We start from the raw sequence: 23,229 nt of genomic DNA, 5'->3' as shown, positions 1-23,229 counted from the left end.
CTGGAGAGTTTGGGGTTAGGATCTAACCCTGCAGAGGACAGTTCCCACATTCGGGTGCTCGCCTGGCCCCTCCCCGCAGCCAGGTCTGCCCCAGAATGATGGCAGCCCTGCCTCAAACCACTTGCTGGTCACCTGCCATGGGGCGGGGATGGCGTCCTCCTCACGGTATCTCTAGGAAGGTTTCCCAGGGCAGAAGTGGGGGCTGGGCTGCGGGTCCACTGAGTCACCCGGCCAAGGTCACAGAGCCAGGAGGGTGGAGCAGCCGGCGCAGCCGCGGCTGGTGTCTGCTGGCACACCTCCCTGCTTCTGCCGTTCCTGGAGCAATGAGCCCAGCTGCCGGTCCACCTGGGCCGGGCACAGGACTCAGGCCCACATCATCGGGACACCACATCCTCATGGTGACACGGGAGAGGAGCTCGCGGCCACGCAGGGCCACTCTGCCACTGTCCTAAGTGCTTTATATCCATAAACACACCCGCATCTGGACAACCCACCAATAATAGTTACAGATCCTCCGGACCCCCACTTGACAGATAAGCAAACTGAGGCACATCCGAGTTGAGTCGCTCGTCCCAGGTCACACGGGGGAAGGCTCAGGGTTCAAACTAAGCGGGCTGGCTCCAAACCCAGGCTCTCAGCCGCTAGGCTGGCCTGAGCTGGAAGGCTCCTGGGCGTGGACTGAGGCCATGAGACAGTCACTGGCTTCTTCCCTCCCAGCTCCACCGAACTGCTTCCCGGGGCTTTTGCGTTTTGTAAGACCTCCCGGGCCCTCCTCCCCTGGGTTTCCGGGTGCCATTCCAAACGGCCTAACCAGGTCCACCCGCCTCTCTGAGCTTCGGACTCACTCTGTCTCCACGGCATCAAGTCCAAGTACCTGGCTCACCACGGGGCTGCTCTGCCTCTCCTCCGTGGCTCAACTCCTCTCTCTCTCTCTCTCTCTCTCTCTCACACACACACACACACACACACCCCACACCACCCTTGCAGAGACAAAACCACCTACAGTTCCTGCAAAATGTCAACCTCTTTTCTAGGGCAGCACTGTCCGGACGTACATACAATAGAAGCCGCATAGGTCATTTCCAATGCTCTCATAGCCAATGAACAAAGTAAAAAGGAAGCTGTGGAAATATTAGTGCGTCTTTAATATATCCAAAATATTAACATTTCAGCCTGCAATCAATATAAAACAAAGTATTAATGAGTTTCTTCTCTTTGTTCTCATTTTCGCAACCTGGCATGTAATTCACACTTGGGGCACCTGTCAGTTTGTACGAGACACACACTTCGAATGGCCACCGGACTGGACCATGTCGCTTCCGAGCAAGGCCGGCCAGACGTTTTGAAGGCATGGCGCCTGTGGGCAGTGGTCGAGCTTGTGTGGTGCCCGGGGGCAAACAGCCCAGTGATGGAGGCTGAGAGCAACGGGGCGGATCTGTGCTTCCCTTACCCACCAAACCCCACCGGGGCTGGACCATCCACATGTTAGGGGCAGGGATCTCGTCTGGGGATGTCAGCCCCGTGCGCCTTTGACCTTAAAGCTGATTCACTTGTTCTGTGTGCAGCCTGTACAACTGTCCCCCTGAACAGAGCCTGCGGAGGGACGAAGGGGAGGTTTCTGGGCATGCGCACATCCTTCCGTGTTTCCGCCTCGACCTCCTTTCTAGGCGCTCTCTGAGCTGGAAGAACCAGCACACGTCCGTCGGGGCCCTGCGTGCCACCACCATCTTCTTCGGGAACAACCACGAGGGAGGAAGGGCCGCCTGCCCCGTCTATGTCTCCTTTGGTTCAGAGCCTCCTGGAAGCCCAATCCGTCCTCTCCCCTGGGGGTGGGGGGGTCTCCATAGACAGGTGACAGCCAGACCACACCTTCCCCCAACAACTCGCCCATCAGTGACGGCAGAGCCCCAGATGCCCCTCAAGGGTGTCAGCCGCTTTCCCCGCCCTCTGACAGGCTCCGCAGAGCCAAGGGCCCCCACCGAGTAGCCCCCGCCCTCCCGAAAAGGCAGTCGGGGTTAGCGATGAGCATTTTTCCTCGTTGCACACGCAGGGGTGATGATTACGGTGTTAATTATTCACCCGGTCAGCCGCGGGAGAGAGGCGACGTACAAACAACGCGATGAAGCAATGCGGTCCGTGTCAGCTCGAACTCACCTCCCTGCCGGCCCCTCCCGAGGCTCCTCGGACACCCGCATCCCGGGCCCGCACCTGCAGCCGCACTCCCTGCACTCCCCTCCCTCGGGCCCACCCGGACGTTCGCGTCAACCCCATTCCCCCAGCAAGAAACGCATCAGGCAAATGGAAACGGAACCAGCGTGGAGATACCCCTTTTACCTCTTCCGACAAAACCCATAGCATCCTGATACTCTCCAGGGCATGGACCCTGGACGCCGACCCGGCGGCTGTTTGTTCCAAAGGGGTTCGTGCCACCCCTCCAGCCCCCGAGGTCGACCTCTGCGCAGAGCTGGCCGGCTCCCACGTTCTGTGGGGTGCACTGTTGCCTCATACACCTGCTCGCTCTCTCCTTACGCTGTTAAAAAAAAAAGGTGTCCATACCCTTTGACCTGGAATTTACCCGACAGACATCATTCCCGAAAGGAAACACTGTTGCACGCACGGTCGTCGGGGGATACTTCTAAGAGCCCCAAATCGGGGACCCCAAAACCAGACGACAGGGCATAGCGCAGGACAACACACAGCACCTCGAGGCAGTGTCATCGGAGGCAGTCGTTAAAAATGACGGGGACGTTAGGTAGCAACATCCCAAGTCATTTGATGTTCAGTGTACAGAGGCCGAACACCAAAATGTCCCTCTGAATGGTCTCCGAGGCCCCCCCCCCGCCGGCTGTGTTAGCCAAACCCTGACCCGCCTGCTCCTCCCCTCCGGTCTTCCCGGCCCAGCGCGGCTGCGGAACACGCCCCGTTAGCGCCCCGCCGCGAACGGCACCTGCCGTCCACCCCCGGCCCGAGAGCACGTGTTCTGGTGGACGGGAACTCTGATCTCTCCCTGCTGCCTGGCTCCGGACGCCTGTTGAATCAGTGTTGATGGGATGACAGAACCAGTGACACTGCTTTGGGCTACTGTTTAGGGAGCACCTTCCGGGGGGCAGGCACTGGGGCCTGCACTTCCCAGGTGTTAGTTCTCAGAGCCTTTCCTGAAACAACCTGACCAAGTCAACACCGTGACCACCCCTCCGTACAGAGGGGGAGCTGCGGCTCAGAGGAGTGGTCGCACACCCACGATCACGCACTGGGTGAAGAGGGGAGACGGGGTTCGAATTCGGTTCCCACTCCCGAGCCAGAGTTCTGTTCATTTCCAGATACCCTCATGTGTACGTGTGTGGATCTACCTTGGACCATACGGATACATGGAAAGGAATTAAGGAAGACTAAAGACGGATGGGTGAGAGGGGTTCTTCCCACTTCGTGAGCACTTTCTGTGCACGTTAGGGCAGGTGGGCTGCAAAGAAAGAAGTGCACCTCCGACTCGGAGCCTCCCCAGAGCTGCACCCAGGAAGCCCGAACGTGTCAAAGGGAGACAAGCCACGCTGGTCCACCAACTGCTTTTCTGCTCACCTGTCAGGGCCCCGGGGACGTTCAGTTCCAGACAGACGTCACGTGCAGGCCCCGGGCCTGTGACGTGTGCCAGGAGCAGCAAGTGCCTGTGGCAACGAGGCGTGTCCCTAACTAGGCTGGCGGGGCCCGTGGGCTGCAGGGGTGTGCCCGTCGCTCCACGCTGCCCTCGCTGCCTGGCTGCCAGCTGCACAGCGGGTGTTTCGGGGTGCATCTCATCACGGGGCAGGGGTGAGGGGCGGTGTGCTGGGGCACGTGGACCACGGAAGCACACGTGTGGCCTAAGACCACAAAGCCGATGTTATCTCCGAGGTGCGTGGATAAAACTCGAAGGGGATATTCATCGCACGGTTTCAGGCTCGTGCCTCATTCCTGTTCCCTTCTGCCTGCGTGTTATGAGTTAATGTTTTAATAAATCCTGTAATTATCTTGTGAATAGCATAATTATATGGCTTTGTAATTTTTTTTTCTGTGTTGAAAGCATGAATTTGGTAAATGCAAATGTTTAAATTATACCTCAATTTTCCTAAATTTTGTTTCAGTCGTATCTTCATTTTTAAAAACATATACTCCAAAAAGTGGGGGGAAATGAGGCGGCCAGACTCCATTTGTCCCCGGAGAACGCCAGACACCTGGCGTCTGAGCTCGTGTCGGGGCAGACAAACCCCCAGCTGCTGGCGCATCCCGGGGTGTCCGTGGCTCTTGCGAATGGACCCTAGTCTTCGTATCAAAGTAAAATAAACAGAGACCAAGAGGAGAGGAAGAGGAAGAAGAGCAACTTGAATGGGTGGCATGGAACGTCCATTTTAAAGTGAAGACCCATTTCAGTCATGTTCATGTTTCTTCCTTTGACACCACGAAATGACAAAGGACCCAAAAATGGGTGTGTTTGCACAGACAAAGAGACTAGGAGCTCAGACGTGTTGGTGTTAGGAAACTGGAAAGGGGGTGGGTGACCAGTGACCGACTTTGCCAGCTGGAGGAATCTCTAGGCTGAGCCGACAAGCGGGAAGACAGAGGACCCCAGAGCGGCCTGGGGAAGGGGGATACCAGGCGGCGAGGAGGTTGGGTGTGGAGGGGAGCCGGGAGTACAGGGGATGGTCCGAGAAGCAGGAGGTGACAAGTCCCACCAAGTACCACCACTGCCGTCACCATTGCCGTCATCATCATCATCATCATCACCATCGTCACCACCGTCACCGCCATCTCCGCCCCCACTAGCACCTCTGCCTGCCGCGCACGGTAAACCCGGACAAACATGCCTCCTTTATCATGGCAAAACCCTGGGTGCTTTCTTGAGAGGGCAGACGCTCTGGGGACACGCCGTCCCAGCTCAGGACAGGACCAAAGGACCTCACCTCGCAGGGGTGTCAAAGTGGGCGTCTCCACTGGACACGGAGCTCCACAGTGGCTGTCGGGCAGGACGCCTTCCTAAGGAAGCCGCCCAGCCCGAGAGCAAACCCAGTTCACCGCGGTTTTAATACACAGGCCTCGCTCACGAGCTCCCAAAGAGCTTTGCAGTTCTCCAACGTGAACAGCAGCCAACGCCACTCAAAGCCTCTAGAATAAACCAAGCAGGAAAGAAAAGGGGGGGGGGAGGCTGGGGACTCAATTGTAACAGAGGCCATGCTGCGGGCAGAGGAGCTGGCAAGGAACAAGAAGAAACACAAGACCATCCTCAGAGACAGACAGAGAGACAGAGCAGCGGCCGCCCCGTCCCTGGGGTCAGAGCCTGCAGCACGAAAGGTCGGAGCAGAGGCAGAGCCCCGCGGGAGGAGGGAATAAAACAGAGTCTGGGCGGGCGAACGGCTGGCGGCGGCAGCCGCAGAGGCGGGGCACCGCGTCCTGTCCTCGAGCAGCAGAGCCGCCTCAGACCCCGTGGGTCTGGCTGCAGGTCGTAACCCAATGGGGTTCGTCATGTATTTGACCTCCACAGCGCTCCTGCCAGGCCTGAGGCCTAACCTCGTTTATGCCCCGAATCTCGACAGGACACAGCGTGAGGCCCGACAGAGAACGGTCAGTGCTGCGGGTCACTGCCGGTTCCACGTCGCCCTAGTAGACGGTCCAAGGTCACACTGTGACCTTCTGGCCAAAGACAGGAGATGTTGAAAGATAAGACTTCCTCACCTGGAGTCTCGGATGTGCTGGGGTTTTGCTTTGTTTTGTTTTGTTCTCACACGTTATCCGTGAGTCTAAAAGGGGAATAGATGTGGATTTTTGTAGTGGTCACTGCCGCCTTCTTCCTGGGCCGGCTGTGGTCAGTGCGCTGCAGACCTGGGCGTTAATGATGAGCTCGTGTGGGGTTCAGACGGAGAAATCAAGCCGCTGGATCTCCCAGAGTCCCTCGGGGCCACAGCGTGCGTGCCAGTGGAAGTGTGGGCAGGAAACAGAACTCGATTGCTGGGTCTTCCCCCCAGGCCGAGTGCATGCAGGGGTGCACCCCTGGGAGCAGGCCGCAGCCCCTTAGGCTCCGGGGTGCGGGCACCACGGACAAAGGCCGTTTTCCCTGAGGACGACCCCTGCCCACTGCCAGCTCATCTCCCCCTGCCCCCTCTGCTGTCTTGGGTGGAATCTTTGCGTGGCGAGGATTCAGCAATAATTTCTTTGGTCACTCCTCTTACATAACAACTAATCCTTCCCACACAATGACAGTCCCGGGAATAGTCTCATTTCCATAATTAAAATCACCAGCATGGGTAATTGAAGGAACTCCATCTTTTATTTAAAGTGAAGGTGCGTCTCCTCCCCACATCGTGGCCAGTGAGGGTGGGGGAGGCCCGCCCAGGCCACCCCCCCACCGAGAGCTCCCCCAGGAGAAGTGCAGGGTGGCTGGGAGCACCACCTTGGCCCCCAGGCTCCCTGGCCTGGGTCTCCCTGGCTTCGGGGTTTAAGCCTGGCTCATTCTCTCCCGGCTATGCAGCGGGTTCTTGGAAACCCTGATCGCCAGGGCGGGGGTGGGGGAGTGGCTCCCAACTGTCATTTCTGTAAGGCGGGGATTTTCTCCGCCTCAGGCACACTCCTCACTGGGCTCACCGCAGCTGGTGGCCTTTCCGCACCGAGCCTCCCGCCAGCTGTCTCTCTGCAGACTCTCGTACCCATGGAAGGTGCTCTCGCGTTCTCTGCTGCAGCAAGGCGTGCTGGCCGCTCCCGGCTCAGCGCCCTCCTCTCCTCCCCTTCTCCTCACTCAGCCCAGCCCCCTCTCGCCTGCAGACCTGTAGCAGGTGGACAAACACCAGTCCCCTGTGTCCCCCAAACCCCGGGGACATGGGCCAGGCTCTCCCAGGGGTCCCCTGGCCCCCAGCTGCAGGCTGAGAAGGAGGAGGAAGCGCTCCTGTCTCCTGCCTTGGCGAGGGGGATGGAGGGAAAATGCTGAAACATTCCAATTTCTCCCAAGACTTCCCTCCTTCATACTCGAGTGGGTGGGGGCTCGGGGCTGAAAAGCTGGCTTCTGCCCCCGCCTCGGTACGTTCTGTGGAGGCAGCGCAGCTCCTCGCGTCCCAGTGGGTGGAGAGCGTGACACCTCTCGCTTATTCTCGGCTTGTTGAGCGCTCTGTCACACGACGGTGCAAAGGGCCCCACTCCGCCGTGCGAGTTGTGAGTGTGCCACATGCACAGGTATGCACTTGGCAGGCGTGCTAGAGTGCAAGAGGGTGCATCCTCGTGAGCCCACCCGTGAACGCCCAACCCTTGGCGCCCCCTGCGGCTCCCCACTGGCCCCAGGACAAAGCTCCGTCCACAGCCACGTGGGGCTCTGGGGAGTCGTGGGAAGAAGGAGGCACCTGCGGCCAGAGCCCAGGTCCCCTCCAGCCTGGTGGGGGGAGACGCACCTTCGTTCCAGGTGCCGCCCCTGGGGGCACAGGGCCTGAGGCGGAGCGAGGCGCCCCTCCCCTCCCTGAGGAGGGCGGAGGACGACCTCATTGGCCTTCAAGCAGACAGGCCTCTCCTGGGCCTGCCCCTTCGCTGAATGCGCGTGGGGGGGGGGGGGGAGTGGGGGAGAGCAAGAGATTCCTGCGGAGATTATCGCGTTTGTGAATCGGGGTTATTTCCCCTCGCCTTGGCACGTGAGCCCATGAGCAGGCCATGTGAGTCTTAAGCCTGCCATGTGACTCGCTCACTGTCAGGTCTGTGGTGTCACAGGGCAGTGGGGGTGACCGTACCGAGGGGGTGTGCGTGTGCACGTGCACACGTGTGCATGTGTGTGTCCAGTCCCTCGCTGGAGGGCGATCGGAGGTGCAAATGCATGTCGCTGGACTGCGTCTTCCTGGAGTGCCAGGGGCCCATTTCCACGGCAACGTACAGAGAAAGCCAGGGGGGAGTCGGAAGTGTCGCCAGGTGCGGTGGCCGGGCCGGCTCACCGCCGTGCACAGGAAGGAAAACCCCAGCCTGAGCGCAGTGGGGAGGGGGAGGGGGAGGGGGCTCTGTGCTCGGCCTGTGGAGAGTTTCTGTTCATTCTGCAGCGCGCTCACCGCCAACCGAGCCTCCTGCGGGTGGGCATTTGCATTTCTAGGGCCCTTTTCCCAGAGGACCCAGGAGCCACGCCCCGCCCCGCCCCACCGGCACCCTGGGCAAACTGCACCCCTGTCCGTGAAGGTGCCAGCTGGAGGGGCTGACTGGGGACATGGATTTCCAGAGGTCACTGCAGAGACAGGGAGAAAGCCCAGTGGGTCTCTCACTCCCCGGTTTGGGTGGGGCCGTGGATGACCCAGTAAACTTGCTTAGAGCTTGGTCTTGGGGTGATTGAGACACTGACGTCCCTTCTTCTAGGAAAGACACCGCACAGCAAGTGTCAACCACTCGGACGTGTCCCGCTCCAGAGCCCCTGCAGGCCACCGCCTCTTACGGATGGGCACAAGAGTCCATTCATTCATTTACTCATTCACTCATTCATTCACTCATTCACTCACTCACTCGGGACGTACTACTGACCGCCTTCCGAGTGCTGGAGACGGGGCTCTGGGAAGACGCATGTGAGCCTGGCCTGACCCCTGCCCTCACGGTGCTGAGATGTGGGGGTGCTGGCCGTGAACAAGGTTGCGCAGTGAGACACAGAGCACGCCAGGTAATGCGATCAGCGCCGTGGAGAAAAGTACAGCAAGGTGAGGGGCGCAGAGGGAAGTGGGGGATGGGTGGGGTGTCACCCCTTATAAAGGAGGCTTCGCTGACAAGAGGACCTCTGAGTGGAGTCCAGACAAAGGGAGGGAGCACGTCACGGAGGCATCAGCAGGCAGGGGGTTCAGGTCCCTGGAAAGGCAAGTGCAAAGGGGCAGCAGCCTGCCTGCTACGTCACAGGCGTGCCGGGAGGCCCGGGAGGCTGGAGCAGAGCGGGCTGGTGGGGCTGCCACTCACTGAGACAGGCCACTACTTTGGACATATGGAGTTGGGTCTCTTCTGTTTGCTCAGCAAAATGCGGTTAGACATCTACACGGAGGCACCGAGTGGGGGGGATACAGGAGTCTGGATCTCGGGGGCCAAAGCCCAGGGCAGACCTGCCAGTGTGTTGATGCCACGAGGAGCCACAGGCTGGCTGGGGTCCCCGGGACTGAGTGTACACGGAACATGGAAGGGCAGGGAAGCAGTCGCTGGGTGTATTAGCACCGAGCGGTCAGGAAGATGGGGGAACACCAGCAAAGGAGGCTGGGACCCGGGTGGTGTCCCCGAGGGGCCCGCTGGAGGAAGCGTTTCGGGAGGGAAAGGACGATCGGCTGGGACGAGGACCACCGGCGATCCGAATGGGACCGCCGGCCTTAGCAGTAGGGGGCAGGCGACCCCAAGGATGGAGCAGACCAACCACAGCTCCCAGCACCGCCCCCCGGTGCAGCGTGAGAGCTGCTGGCCCTCCAGACATCTGCTTCCTTCGCTCGTCACCACGGACGTGCGCCGAGCACCTGGGGCAACGAGCGCAGAGTGACGTCTGTGAAGCCCACACCGTGCGTGTGCCAGGCCCTGGGCCTTCCCCAGATCTCTGAGGCCAGACTCGCTTCGCCCCTCCCCCCTCCCCCTTCCCCATCCCCCACCCCCGCCGGAGAGACAGGCACCATTGTTTTTTGTGTGTGTGTCGCCGTCCTCGGGAACCTGAAGTCTTTTTTTTAAATTGTGATTAAAAAAAATTGCATGACATACATTTACCATCGCAGCCATTTTTAAATGCACATGCCAGTAGCGTTAAGGATATTGACATCGTGGTGCGACGGATCTCCAGAAGTGTCTGTCTTACAAAACCGCAACTCCGCCCCCACTGGACATGGGTCCCCCAGTTCCTCCTCCCCCAGCCGGGGCTGGCCTCCCTTCCACTTTCTGTTTCTATACGTTTGAAGACTCCAGGGACCTCACGTAGGTGGAATCGCACGGCCTTTGTCTTTTTACACCCGGCTTACTTCACCTAGCGCGCTGTCCCCAGGTTCGCCCGCGCTACGGGATGGATCGACAGTCTCTTCCCTTCCACAGCCGAGTCATGTCCCGTAGCTCATAGACACCACATTTTGTCTGTGCATTTACTCACCGATAGACCCGTGGGTTGCCTCCACCTCCCAGCCACGCAGATCCCTTCTCAGGATCTTGCTTTCAGTTATTTCGGATAGAAATAGGAAGCCTGGCTTCTCAGCCAGTCCCCTGTCAACCCAGTGATGGGCCCCAGGGAGGGGCCCGTCGTAATGGAGAAGGTCCAGCAGGGGATGCGGACAGGGGCCCTGTAACCCCGGACAGTGTGGGCACATGCAGACCACGGCACTGGGGGACATGGGCGGGAGGGCCCACTGCGGGACCTGAAGGAGGAGAAAGAGCGGACGGCCCAGCCCCCCTGGCCTTGTGAAGCTCGTGGAGTGTAAAAAAGTAGCCGACCTATTAACCAGTGAACCTATCACACTCAGGTGGGGAAGCCTCATGGTCTCTACATAGCCCAAGTTGATTGAGTGAACCTTATAGATCTTTAATAGTAAAACAATGACGGCGATGATAATATTGCTGGGTGTTTGCCCTGTGTTGACCCTGTGCTGAGAGCTTACACACTTGACCTTGCCGAATCCCTAGCATGACCTTGCAGGTGCTGCTGTTATCCTGCTTTTGCAAGGGAGGACTCTGAGGCTGAGGGAGGTAAGCTCATGTGGCCAAAGCAAGCAGCTGGCGGCAGAGTTGGGGTCGAGCCAGCTCTGCTGTGTGCTCAGGCCCAGGCTCTCGTAAGCCACGCCCACCTGCCCTTGGCCCCTGTCCTCTGATGGCCGTGCCCTTCCCCCCTGCCCTGAGGCAGCGACTCCAGCCGGTGGAGAGGCCGCGTGGGCCCCGCCCCGCCCCCAGCAGCGCAGAGCCTCGGCCGCGGACGTGGGCACCCACAGGTTTCGACACACTGATTTCCTCATCTTCCCTTCTCGATGTGTGGCCTGCTGGCCGCAGAGTGCCGTAAGGGGAGGTGGGGTCAGGGGCCGAGATGTGAAAGGGGACAGGCCTCCCCTCGGTTCCCTCGGCGTCCCCTGCCAATCTCTGGGCCACACAGCAGCCTGAGTGGCCTTTCGGTGTCTGTGTGTGCCACTCCCACAGCCACAACCTTCCTGTCATTCCCCACCGCTCTCAGAGCAGAAGTGACGCGCCCCGCCCTGGCCTGCGAGGTCCCACGTGCCGTTGCCCCTGCCTGTGCCTCCCATGTGATCGCAGCCCACCCGCTCCCCGAGCTCCAGATCCTTCTCTGTGCTCCACGCCCTGCTCAGATGTCCCTCCTCCTCCAGAAAGGCCTCCCTGCCTTCCTGGGGGTGGGTAGCCCTCTTCCCTGTCCCCTCGCTCGCCGCACGGAGCCCAGGTGCCCTGTGCTGCAGGCCCGGGTCCCAGGAGCCCTCGGGGACGCAGTGCAGGGCCCGAGGACGGTGGCCACAGGAGAGAGGCGCTCTGCGCCACAGCAGTCAGGGATGCGCACCGGCAGGGTGTCGGGACAACCAACTGGGCCGTTCCTTGGTGTCCTGTGCTCCTGTTCTCGCTGCCCCTTCCTCCGGTGCAAACAGGCAGCCCGGTGCCACAGGGAGAAGACGCTCAGGACAGGCTGCCTCCCCGCCCTCTGCATCTCCAAAGCCTGAACTCGAGGTCGTGCTGCAGAGAGAGGAGCGCCCCCCCCCGCCCCCCCCAACACACACACACGACCGGGGGAGGGGGGGCGGAGGCCGGCAGTGGCGGTGGAGGTGGCTGGGAGACTCGGGAATTCAGGGGGGCCGGAGCTGGTGGTGCAGGAATGGGGCACCTTCGTTTGGGGCCTGGCGGGAGGGATGGGAGGAGGTCAGCCGTGCCCATGGCTGGAAGGTTGGACTGAGGACCTACCCCAGACCATAGGCTGGGTAAAGAAGAGGGGTCCCCTCACCCCACTGACAGCTGAGGTCAAATCTCCAGCTGCCTCAGCAAGAATGTGTGGTCCGGTTCAATGAGACTTCAAGGAATTAAAGGAACGTGACGTTTCTCACATAGACACATGTACAGAGCGGGATTCACGTTACTCTGTGTGGGGCACTGTCGTGACACTGAGGCCATCCGTCATCGGGAGTCGTCTGGCTGCAAGAGCAGATTCCTACTCAGCGAAGTTCCCAGGTGCGGACGGAGGCTGGCCGTCCAGTCGCAGCTGGGGGGAGCCCCAGCCAGTGGACTCAGGGCCTGGGTATCTTGGTTTAGATTCTCCAAAGCATGCACAGGGTGGCTATGGAGAATGTCCCGGCAGGATCAGGAAATCTTCTGCAATCTAGTTCTTTTAGCTCGGCGGGGGGAGAGGGGACCCGGGCCACAAACAGGGCCACCTAGGCCAACCACGCGGCTGGCTGGCAGGGCGGGGGACGGCCCGGACAGTGGATGGGTGGATGCGCAAGGACACGGGTGCCTCCAGCCAGCAGCAAGAGGATTCTGGAGCCCCGGGGCCGGAGAGGCAACTGGGATGACCTGGCCTAGTCCCTCCGATCTCACGCGGTTAGAACTGGGGCTCTCAGTGGCATAGTGACCTGCTTGGGGGCACGCAGCAGCGAATAGGAGGCGGAGGCCGCTTTAGGAAGTAGGGTCCCCCTCCTTCTCCTGTCCCACCCAGTGCCTGCTGGGTGAGAAGGGAAGCCATCCAGACTCCGCCCCCACCACCCCACCTTCCAGGCTGCGCCCCAGAGCCCGTGAGCTCAGCGGGGTCCCGGCCTCGACCTGTGTGTCAGTCGCCTGGAATCCCAGGCTGCCGGAAGCGTCCAGCCTCGTGGCCCTCTGCAGCCCAGCCCCGGCCACCTGAACAACCAGATTCCTTCAGCCCACTCCAGCCAGCCACGCCAGTCGGGCTGTCTGATTGTCACTTGTTTTCCTTCCTCTGCGCCTTTGCTCAGGGAGAAGCTCCCTTTACCTGGAGTGCCCTCTCCTTCCACCTGGCTCGGCTGAGTTCCACACCCCCAGCTGCAGACGGCCGCCTCCTCCCAGAGGTCTTCCCTCATGCACACCCACATCACACTCCTGTCTCCCAGTTTCTACCCTTTCCTCTCTCTGAGCCCAACACACCGCCGCCTGCCCCCTCCGTGGGGCACATAATTATGGGCCACCTGCTAATCTTTATGGTCTCTGGAGGTCAGACACTTTGTCTTAAACATTTCGCATCGACAAAGCACCCGGCACGGTGCTCTGAAGGGGCACGGCAAACACTTGCCGAGGGTGAGGGAGTGGACGCACCAGTGAGCGATGGCCGTGGGTGCCCCTCCGAATCCTGAGACTTGGGCCCTCCCGGCCCCTGGGTTCCTGGGAACGGTGGGAGGGCCCTGGTCTATACCGGTGGTGGCAGCCGCTCCTGGAGGACCCCTTGGGACTGGGCAAGCTGGAAGGCCTGTATCAACCGCTGCCCGTTGAGTCTCAGGAAGGTGCTGTTGTCACCAGTGAGGACAGTGAGGCCCTGGGGCTGGAGTGACTTGCTGGGGGCACTGGGCCATCTGTACCCGACTGGGGGCAGGGGGGTCAGACTGCGGAGAGACTGACCCCGCAGCGCACCTTCTCACCCCACACCGTGCACACAGGCCGCGTGCAGCCCGGGCCTGACCCCCGGGAGCACCTGGTGGGCTGCAGTCAGAGACCAGCTCTGAGGAGACCGTTGAAGCCCAGAGTCCCACGTGCCCACCAGGACAGAGGCCAAACAGGGGGCGTGGGAGTGTAAAGGCCCAGGTTAAAGGAGGCGAGTGATGCCTCTCTCGGCAGCGCAAAATCTCCGGTCCCTGAGACCTTCCGGCTTCCCTATAAGACAGGCGGCGTGAGGGTTGTTCGACCTGATTTACAGGGTGACAAGCTGAGAGTCGGGGGGGGGGGGGGCGAGTGATGCGTCCAAGGTCACTCTGAGACCGGTTGGGGAGCCTTCCGCCCCAGCTGCCTCTCTGACTAACCCCCTCTCCTCCCACTGTCCGGCAGCGGCGTCCTGCTCCGGTTTCCAAACATGCCCCACCTGATCGGCGGCCCGGCTTGGCTTGGGCCGTGCCCCCGCCTGGTGCCCTTTCTGCGCCCCAAACTTTCCAGGGCCCCGGCCTCCAGCGCTCAGCCTGGATCTCACTTCCTCTCAGAACTTGTCCAGGTCCCGGCCAACCTGAGCAAACCCCTTCAGCCGGCCCGAGAACCTCTCCCGAGATCTTACTCCGACTTAATACATCTTTCAACACGGTGCCCAGCCCGGGGCCCGCTCATCTTAGAGACCCAGGCCCTGCCCCCTGCCGTGAAGTGGTGGTCAGCAAATTCTGGCAGAAGGAAGGCGTGAGTGAGTGAATGGAGGGATGAGCGGCTCCCTTGCCCACCTCACACAGTCGTTGAGAAGGTACATTTCAGCACGGTGACCTACAAGTTCCCAGCACAGAGCCGGGCACAGAGCAGGCATCTGCAGCGTGCTCACTGGCTCGGATCTGTCTGGAGCAACGCTCTCTCGAGAGCCACACCGGCCAGCGGAGCTGGGCTTCCTGGACGGGACACATGCCAACCCCGAGGCCCCAGTCGGCCCAGCGCCAGGGAGCTGCCTGCTGAGCTGCAGAAAGGAGCAAAGTCTGCGGCCCCGCCTACCGGGCCCGTCCTGCCAGCTCAGTGCAGCCTACGCCCCGCCCACCGGGCCTCCCAGGCCTGCCAGGCCTGCCGAGTGGGGGAGAACGAGAAGGACCGACAGAAAATCAGGTTCAACCAGATGGCCAAGCTGCTCTTTTAATCAGCACTGGTGGGGCCCTGGGGCTGAGGTCGGGGGGCGTGGCTGCCCAGCAGGCCAGGCTGGCTTGTGGTTAAGGGCGCAGGCCCTGCACCCGGGTTCAAGTGCCGGCCTGTGGCTACCAGCTCCTGTGACCCTGGGCAAGGCTGCTCCCTCTCGGAGGCCCGGATCACTCGCCTACAGAGTGCAATGATGACCAAGTGCCATATGTTAACGTGCAGCAGACAGATACCGACTCGGGACAAGTTCTTACCCTTGGACACCACAACCAAATAAACAGTGACAGTGCAGATCTCTCCCCCACCCCTCTGTGAACACACACACACACACACACACGCACACACACGCATGCACACACACGCAGTGACAGACAGATACAGTACAATAATACAGCTGTCACCGTAATAGGTTTCCAATCCCTCTGAGAAGGACAGGCCTTTATTCGAGATTATGCCGGTCCTCTATTTTTATTTTTGTGGCTGAAAGGGCTTCAGGGCTTCGCACTGTTCTTCCCTTTGCCTAGAACCTTAACCCACCCACCCACCAGCCTCACCCCTTCCCCAGGTTCAGAACCTGCTCAAATGTTTCCCACCCACGGGTGCCTTCCCTGCCCTCCCTGTCTAGAATGCACCCCACCCCGAGTGCGCCCCAACCCGCCCCGCCCCACCCGGTTCCCCCCCACCCCAGGCACTCACTGCCACAGGGCCATCACTGGTTTCTGGTTTGGGTCCCCCACGAGGGCACGGTGTTTGGTCCATCTTGCCCACAGCCACATCTCAGACCCTAAAATAATGCCTGGTGCCCAGTTGGTCCTCCATAAATATTTGTCAAATGAATAAATAATTGAGTGAATACTACTTTTTTAATGCCCTTTCCTGACAGAATAAAACATGAGCAACTCACTCACTTTTCAGCTCTCAGAACTGGGTAATAGCATAATCAATAAAACATATTTTTTAAGAAACTGGGCACCGGAAAGAGGGAGACTTGGCTGACCTACGGAACCCTTGAATCGAGGAGTGAATGTATGTAAAAATTTTGGTGAAATTCACTAAATGGTAATAATGATTCCCTCCTTCCTCCTATTCCCCTCCCCCAAATCCTCCCCTCCCTCCCCTCCCCCCAACTCCTCCTCTGGCCTTATCTGTCCTCGCCAGTGCTGTCCCCAGCCCTGCGGCACTCACAGGGACCCTCTGTCCTCTCGATTTGCCTAATTCACTTATTTTCGTTCAAGATCCTGACTGGAGACCCGGCTTGGGGGAGCCTGCCAGGCTGCAGATGGGGCTCGGGAAGGGGCAGCCCGCCCAGGAGACCCGGAGGCCTGCATCGGCCAGCCGGGTAGAGGGTCATAAATAAAAAGTTGGCAGTTGGCTTGCTTCTGGGTCCTGGGCCTGCTGTTAGGGACGTCACAGTGCTCAGGTCTGAGCGTGACGGTGGCTCTGGAGGTGGTGGCACCAGACGGGACGGCCCAGGGAAGCTGACGGCTGCTGGAACCCCCTGACCAGAGGAGGGCGGAGGTCGGGGGCAGCTCTGGGACCCTGGGCGGAGCCAGAAGCAAGCTCAGAGACCGAAAGGGCTGACCCAGTCCTCATGTGCCTGGGGAGGGTGAGGGCCAGAGAGGTCCTGGGCCTGACCCAGGATCTCCCTTGGAAGAGCAAAAGCAGGAACTTAAACTTTCCCCCGGAACAAGAGGGGCTCCGGCCTGGGGCCCTCCCTGCCCTTCAGAAGACCCCGCTCTGTCCCTCCTCCCCACAAGTGAGGGGTCTTGGGGGACACGGGATGTGCCCAGTTGGAGGCCGCGTGCCTGCCCTCCGGGTGACATTCCAGGTTCTCAGGATGCCGGGATTCCCAGTTAAATGTCCAGGCCCACCTCCCAGGCCCCCAGAGGCCTCGCTCCCACCCCCTTTCCCCCAGGGAGGCCTGTGGGTGCCAACGGCTGGGGGGAGGCTGACATGCAGGCTGGGCACCCAGTGTCTGCCCAGAGGCCCGCACGGAGCAGGCAGACGTGGAGAAAGGCACGCCACCGCCGCCACGTCTGGGTGCCAGACCCCCAGCTGGGCCTCATTCCGTCCAGGTCATTGGGAAGCTCTGTTTGTCTGGTTAGGAGGTAAAAACTTTTTTTTAAATTTAATCTTGCATTACCTTGATTTGTACATCCTGAAATACTGAGGCCGGGGTCTGTGACCCCGTCCGGGGTGAGCCTGCTGTGTGGCGTGGCCTCCTTGCAGCAGGTCCGGCCGGGAGAGGAGACCCGCAGGCCAGGAGGGGAGGGGGTGGGGGGCAAGGGAGTTTTCCCACACGGGGGTCTGGGGGGAAGCTCGGGCTCACTGGAGCTGTGGCCAGGTGACACACCCAGGAGCAGACCACCAAAGGGGCTTCGCCTTTCCCGAATGTTGAAACAACGAAAGAAGGGGACAGGGAGGGATGTGTTTGGCCCCCCTGGGAGGGCCCCTCGGCACCTGCGGGTTTTCCTGGCTGGGCACGCACCTGGCCGCTCCGCCAGGCCCGAGGCCCCGGGCAGGGGCCCAGTGCGGCTCCGCCCGGCTGCCGCTGTCCAGGAATGTGAGTTCCCGGGAAGGGGCCGGATGTAGGGGAGGTGAGGGTGGCAACACAGGGAATAAACACTGGCACCTGGACGCGCCATCGGATACCGGGGGCTGGAATGAGGCCTCCCACGGAGTCATGCTTCCCCGTGTCTTCCCTAGATGTGTAGGGAGCCCCCACGTCTTTGAGAGGCCAATTTCACACAGAAGGGGGACCCTCGCTGTGCACGAGCGTCTATTTAACTGACTCTGATGACGCGACCTGAGAGGTCTCCAAATGGACACCGGCCGGTCTGCCGCTCCCCTGAGCCACCCCCTCCCCTCCCCTTCCCATCGGCTCCGCTACAGCGTCCTAAGCGAGCCTGTCACCCGTGCACACACCGCTTCCCCTGGGGTGCCCCGGCCTCCTTTCTCCACCCCGCCAGCTCCCGCTCCTTCAGGAGCTGGCTCCCCGGGCCTCTGCCCCCACCCCCCAGCTGCCCCGGGTGGAACACTCTGTTCTCCCCGAGGCTCTGTGCTGCTTCCCCTCCCTGACGGCACTCAGACGTGGCAGCTGGCAGCTACCTGTCTGCCCGCTGTGGGAACTCCGAGCACCGTGGAGGCGGGGAGGACTGGGCCCTGCTCGTCTCTGGGGCTGTGACACAGTCCTGCTCTTGCCGCCGTTGGGCTGCGGGCAGGGGAGCCGCTGGCTGGAGGCCGCCCAGCCAAAGTGGAAGTGACCTTGGACGTGTGTCTCAGCAATTCCCTGGGTCGGGGCGGGGGGGACTGAAGTGGAAGAGCTGGGACAGGCCAGAGCTGGATCCAGCCCCAGGGGTGTGCCCGGGACGCAGGGCCAGGGCGCAGGGGAGAGGTCGGTTGCAAAACCCCGAGCGCAGCAGCCTTGCTGCTGACTCATGCCGGTTAAGCCTGCTGGCGACCAAAGTCAGAAGCCACAGGCTCAGAACTGCCCAGTCAGCGCTGACACTGTTGGCTCCCTGGCCTTCCCCAGCCAGTCCTTGCTTGCGCCCCACGGGTCCCCTTCTGCAGGACACGGCAGTCAGGCTTTCCTTCCCCAGCGCATCTCCCTTGCTTCGGGGGACAGCACCCCAGTTTTCCCTGAAGACCATCTTCTCCACTCCTCCCAGGGGCCGTTGGGGTCTCCCCCTCCTCAAACACCAAGCCTCGTCACACGGCCTGGGCTTAGCCAATCAGAACACTCTCTTGCCGTGACTGGCTCCGGGATGGGAACACGGTGGACACATAGCAAGGAGACCGTTCCAAGACTTTCCAAGAAATGTGGAGAAAGACACCCTGGCTTCGGCAGAGACTTCTAGCTGTGTGGGCACGTCGGTTTTGAGCAGCCAGGGCTTCCGCGTGCATGGCGGTTGCCTGAGAATGAAGCCACCCCAGAAAAGCCAGGACCCAGAGGGGTGCCGGGGGGAGACCCAGCCTTCCAGCCGTGGGCGAAACTGAAAACGTACCTTGGGGCATTTCAGCGAAGTGCATGGACACCTTCCTCTTTGCCTGACTACACTTTATCGTTGGGTTGTTGTCATTTGCAGAGAAAACAAAAAATTCTGGCCAACACACCTGGATAATAGACAGTCTACCTACCTTCCTCTCTAGTCTCACTCTCTGTCTCCTAGTTTAAGCCTTACTTGCCATTGTCCTTGACCTTCTTCTGCCCTGGGTTATTGCGCCAGACCACCAACTAATAATCACAGCAGAGTGGCAGAAGTGGAGCAATGGCTACCCGTGGGCACTTTGTATGTATTACAGGGACCCTGAACGTTGACACTTGCGTCTTACTGGCGAGGGGACCGACGGCCGGGGAGGCGAGGGGCCGGAACCCTGCTGGTGAGCACGAAGCTGGGAACGGAGCTCAGGCGGTCTGACTGCAAAGGGCTTGCCCTTCGGCCACAGCATCGACCTGCTTCACTAGGTCTGGGCGGATCTCCCACAACAACGGCGGGGTTTTCGGGGGGACCACTCGGGTCCCTCAGAAGCACGGACCCACGGGTACAGCCAGACTCTGGAAATGCCCTGAACTTCGTGGGCTCCTTTTAGGAGCCCTAACTCTAAATTTGGTCCATTATCTTTCTTCTGCCCCTGTTTTCCTTTCCACCAACTTCTGTATTCATTAAGGCTGTTGCCATGCCCTCACTGGCCAGATTCACCTGCCCATCACCACGCAGTCAGGGTGAGTGGGCCGTGGACGAACCCCCAGAACCACCGCAATGTCACGGGACGAGGCGACAGCGGAGGGAGCGCAGAGCACCATGGGAACAATTCCTTTCGCTTGGGGATGGGGGCGGGGGCGTGGGAAAAGCTATGTTGAGGGGGCGATGTGAGAGCTAGGGCCTCAAAGGGCGTGGCAGCTCTTGTCGGGAAGGGATGGTACGGGAACGGCATTTCCGGCAGAGGGGAACAGCACGTGCAGAGGTGCAGAGGCGAGAGAAATCTGGTGCATTCTGGGAAAAGGCGTGTAGCTGGGTGACGATGTGAGACATGGGAGGGGAGGAGGAGGAGCTTAGCTTGAGGAATACAGGAGAATAAAATCAATCACTAGTCCTTCGGGTGATTTTTCTGGCCTTTTACCCAAGCTTTGCTCAGACAGCCAAAGAGGAAGTGCGTGCCTCCCCATCCCACAGCTTCCCCGGGAAAGGAAGGGTTACTTCAAAACAGCAGGAAGACACGGCTGGGAGCTGAGTGTGCAGCGGGGGGACCACGGGAGGCCCGAAACTTGCGCCAGGGAAAGGGAAGCAGGCCAAGGAAGGGACAGGTCAGCCTCCGAGCCCAATACAAACCTCCGTACCGAGCCACGCACTGGACCTCGGGGATACAGAGGTCAGTGAGACCAGCTCCTGGCTCCGCAGGCTCGCAGGCTGGCTGGACGGATGCACATGGGTGTGGCCGAGACAACAGATCGGGCTGAGTTCCGTGGCTTAGGCTGACTAGTGAGGGGAGCACAGGAGCACCAGCCCAGGGATATAGGGCACGCTTCCTGGAGGAGGGGACATTGGAGCTGGGCCTTGAGGGATGAATAGGAGTTTGCTACCTGGAGACTGAGGAGCTCTCAGAATTCCCTTATCCCCTCTTGTATTAAGACGGACCCTGCTGTAGCTCGTTGGCTGACGTCAGCCCTTTCCGCTGCACCCCACAGGGGCAGAGACTCCCTCTGTCTGGTTCCGAGTTATCGCATTCCCAGAAGAGTGCCTGGTATACAGCAGTCACTCAATAATGTGTGCGAGTGTGAGAGAGCAGCCTGTGCCGAGGCCCCACGGTGAGCACAGACCTGGGCAGCAGCACGGTGTGGCTGGAAACGAGGTGGGGGAGCAGGCAGCGCCCGTGACCTCGACTGCCCGTCTGCAGAGCTTGAATTGTATCCTCTCAACAGGGAGAGACGTGGCCGAAACCGTATTCAGTCATTTATTTGAGGAATATCCACTGTGTACCTACTGTGTGCCGGGCGTTGTGTCAGACCCTGGAGATATCAAGAGAGCAAGGCTGACTCCGTCCCCAGGGACAGCCAGCTTTCCCATGAGAAAGCTGCAGATGTGTGAGCGATCGAGAAAGAGCATCTTCTGGGCTAGCGGGGAAGGGCTGGGAGGGAACCTGAGGATGGGTGAGGGAGGGGCCCGGCTGGTAGGAGCCTGGGCAGGCGCAGAGCCGGCCGGGAATGTGGCCGACGGGACTGCAGCAGCTGCGAGCCGCAGAAAACCTGACTCACGGCAGCCTGGCACCCAGGAGTGTATTTATATCTCGGGACAGAAGTCCGGGAGGTACGCTGCCCGGGGCCGCACAGCCGGCCACGCGGTGGTGATGCCGACAAACCACGTTCGTTCCCCGGCCTTCCTGCTCCTCCTCCTCCGAGTTCCCCCCAGGGCTTTCCCTAGTTGAGGATGAACCCAGGCATTTCCTAGTTGTTTAAAAGTGCACCACTAGGGACACCTAAGTTGTAGCCTTGCTGACGTGTACATTTCTCCCTCCAGAAAGAATTCAGAGAAGTCTGACGCTCACAAACAAATGGTGGGTATGACTTTCCTGGGGTGGGAACCAGGGGTGGAAACCAGGGCGGACGTGATGTTGTCGAGCTGGACGGCGTCAGTGTGCATGTGCGTCGGCCCTGGACTCCTTCAGTGGAAGCAGGAATTCAGAGCCAGAAATGGCCGTGAGAGTATAAACCCCCCTCCCCCATCCCCCACCACCAAGACACTTAGCAACACTTCAGGGAGAGCATCGGGCTTCCCAGACGTCCTATAAAAGGGGTGACGGGGGACAAGGTGACTGCAGCTGACACTGGTTCGCAACAACATCCCTACGGGGCGGCGGGAAGGTGGCTTTGAGGGGCAGGGCTGGGGGCGAGGGTCCTGGGGGAGTCGGGAGGCGCGGGTCAGGGCGGGCGTTGTGGACAGAGAAGAGCGGTGGCTTTGGGAACGAAGGGGAGGGGGGAGGGTGGTGCTGAAACACCCACAGTCGATGCAGAGCCGGAGGAAGGGCCACGCTCAGGAAGGGCCACACTCAGACAGCCGCAAGCTTTGACACGCCGCCCCCAAGTCACCAACCATACTTCTAAGAGGCAAATCCGAGACGGCTCTGGGGGTCTCTGGGTGCTGAGGTCCTGGAGTCGGCCCGCCCCGCCTTTCCTGGGGGAGACAGCCAGTTGGGGAATTCAAGCCCTCGTGGGTCCTGGGCAGGCACGGTGTCTCGGTGGCCAATGACAAGTTCCCTCAAAACCCCGAACTCCGCAGCACATCTTTGGGGAGTCTGGGGGTGCAGACCAAGCAGTCTGGCCCTTGGGCCCTGGTTCAAGGACACCTGAGCCGGCCACTGATTGGGAGGAATCCTCTTGGGAGGTGACAGAAGTTGCTCTAAAAACCCCGGGGGCCGTGGTGATCGTCTCCTCAGCAAGGACACGGGCCCATGAGCTTCGGAAAAGCCCCTTTCAAACAGATGATCAGGGCGCTTGCCTTTCTGGAACGTGGCTAGTCCCTGAGACGGTCTCAGGAAGTGGGAGGGTCCACCCTTCCTGGGCCAGGCACCGTTCTAAGTGCCGGGGGACAACACAGGCCGAAATCCCTTCTCTTTTGGATTTCTGGCTGGAGGCGCCGCCCCAGACCTCAGAGTAAACAAGAGTCCATATATAGCACGCTGATCGTTCCCTCTTGTTTTTCTGCGTGACGCGGTGCTCTGCCGGCACGCTGGAGCTGAAGGCCTGCACACACGTCCTTTGACTCCCCCAGCCGGACGGTCAGTAGGAAAGTCCTGGGTACCAGCTGCCCCGATGTTACTCCTTCCAGCACCTGGGGGGGGGGGTTACAGATGGAAGCAGGGAGGCCTCCGAGGTGACATGTGCAAAGGTCAGTCGACGGACAAGCAAGGCCCAGGCACCCCGGTTCACGAGCGGGGGTGCCGCACCTCCAGCACCTGACCGCGAGCCCGCCCGCTGCACGCTCAGGCCGGGCTGGGGGCGCCGTGGGCAGACGTGCTCGTCCCCTGGGGAAGGCGTCACTGAGTGCACCGGGCTTGATAGGTGACTGAGCACATTCGCGTCCGCTATCTCCCCCCGCAGTCTGCCTGGAGCGGGTGGGTTCGGCAAGTACAGCTACGGGACACCCAGTCACGTCTGAGTGTGGTGTTTGGAACACACGTATACCCCTCCCTGGAAAACGTTATCTGAAGTTTTACATTTAACAGATTGTCTGGGTCCATTCGGGCTGCTATAACCAAATGCCATGGATGAGGCGGCCTAGAAACAGACGTTTGTTTCTCACGGTTCCGGAGGCTGGGAGTCCAAGGCCAAGGCGCCAGCCGATCCTTTTCCCTGTGCCCGCACACGGTGGAGGGCGGAGGGAGATTCCCGAGGCCTCTGCCATCAGGGCACCGATCCCTCTCGTGGCACCCCATCCTCACGACCCGAAACACCTCCCGAAGGCCCCACCGCCCAACACCACCCCGTGGGGGGTTGGGCTTTCACACAGG

Source organism: Phyllostomus discolor, chromosome 13 (genome assembly GCF_004126475.2).
Source record: "Phyllostomus discolor isolate MPI-MPIP mPhyDis1 chromosome 13, mPhyDis1.pri.v3, whole genome shotgun sequence".
NCBI lineage: Eukaryota > Metazoa > Chordata > Mammalia > Chiroptera > Phyllostomidae > Phyllostomus > Phyllostomus discolor.
The sequence above is the reverse complement of the archived record's forward strand: the minus strand, read 5'-3'. Positions refer to the sequence as shown.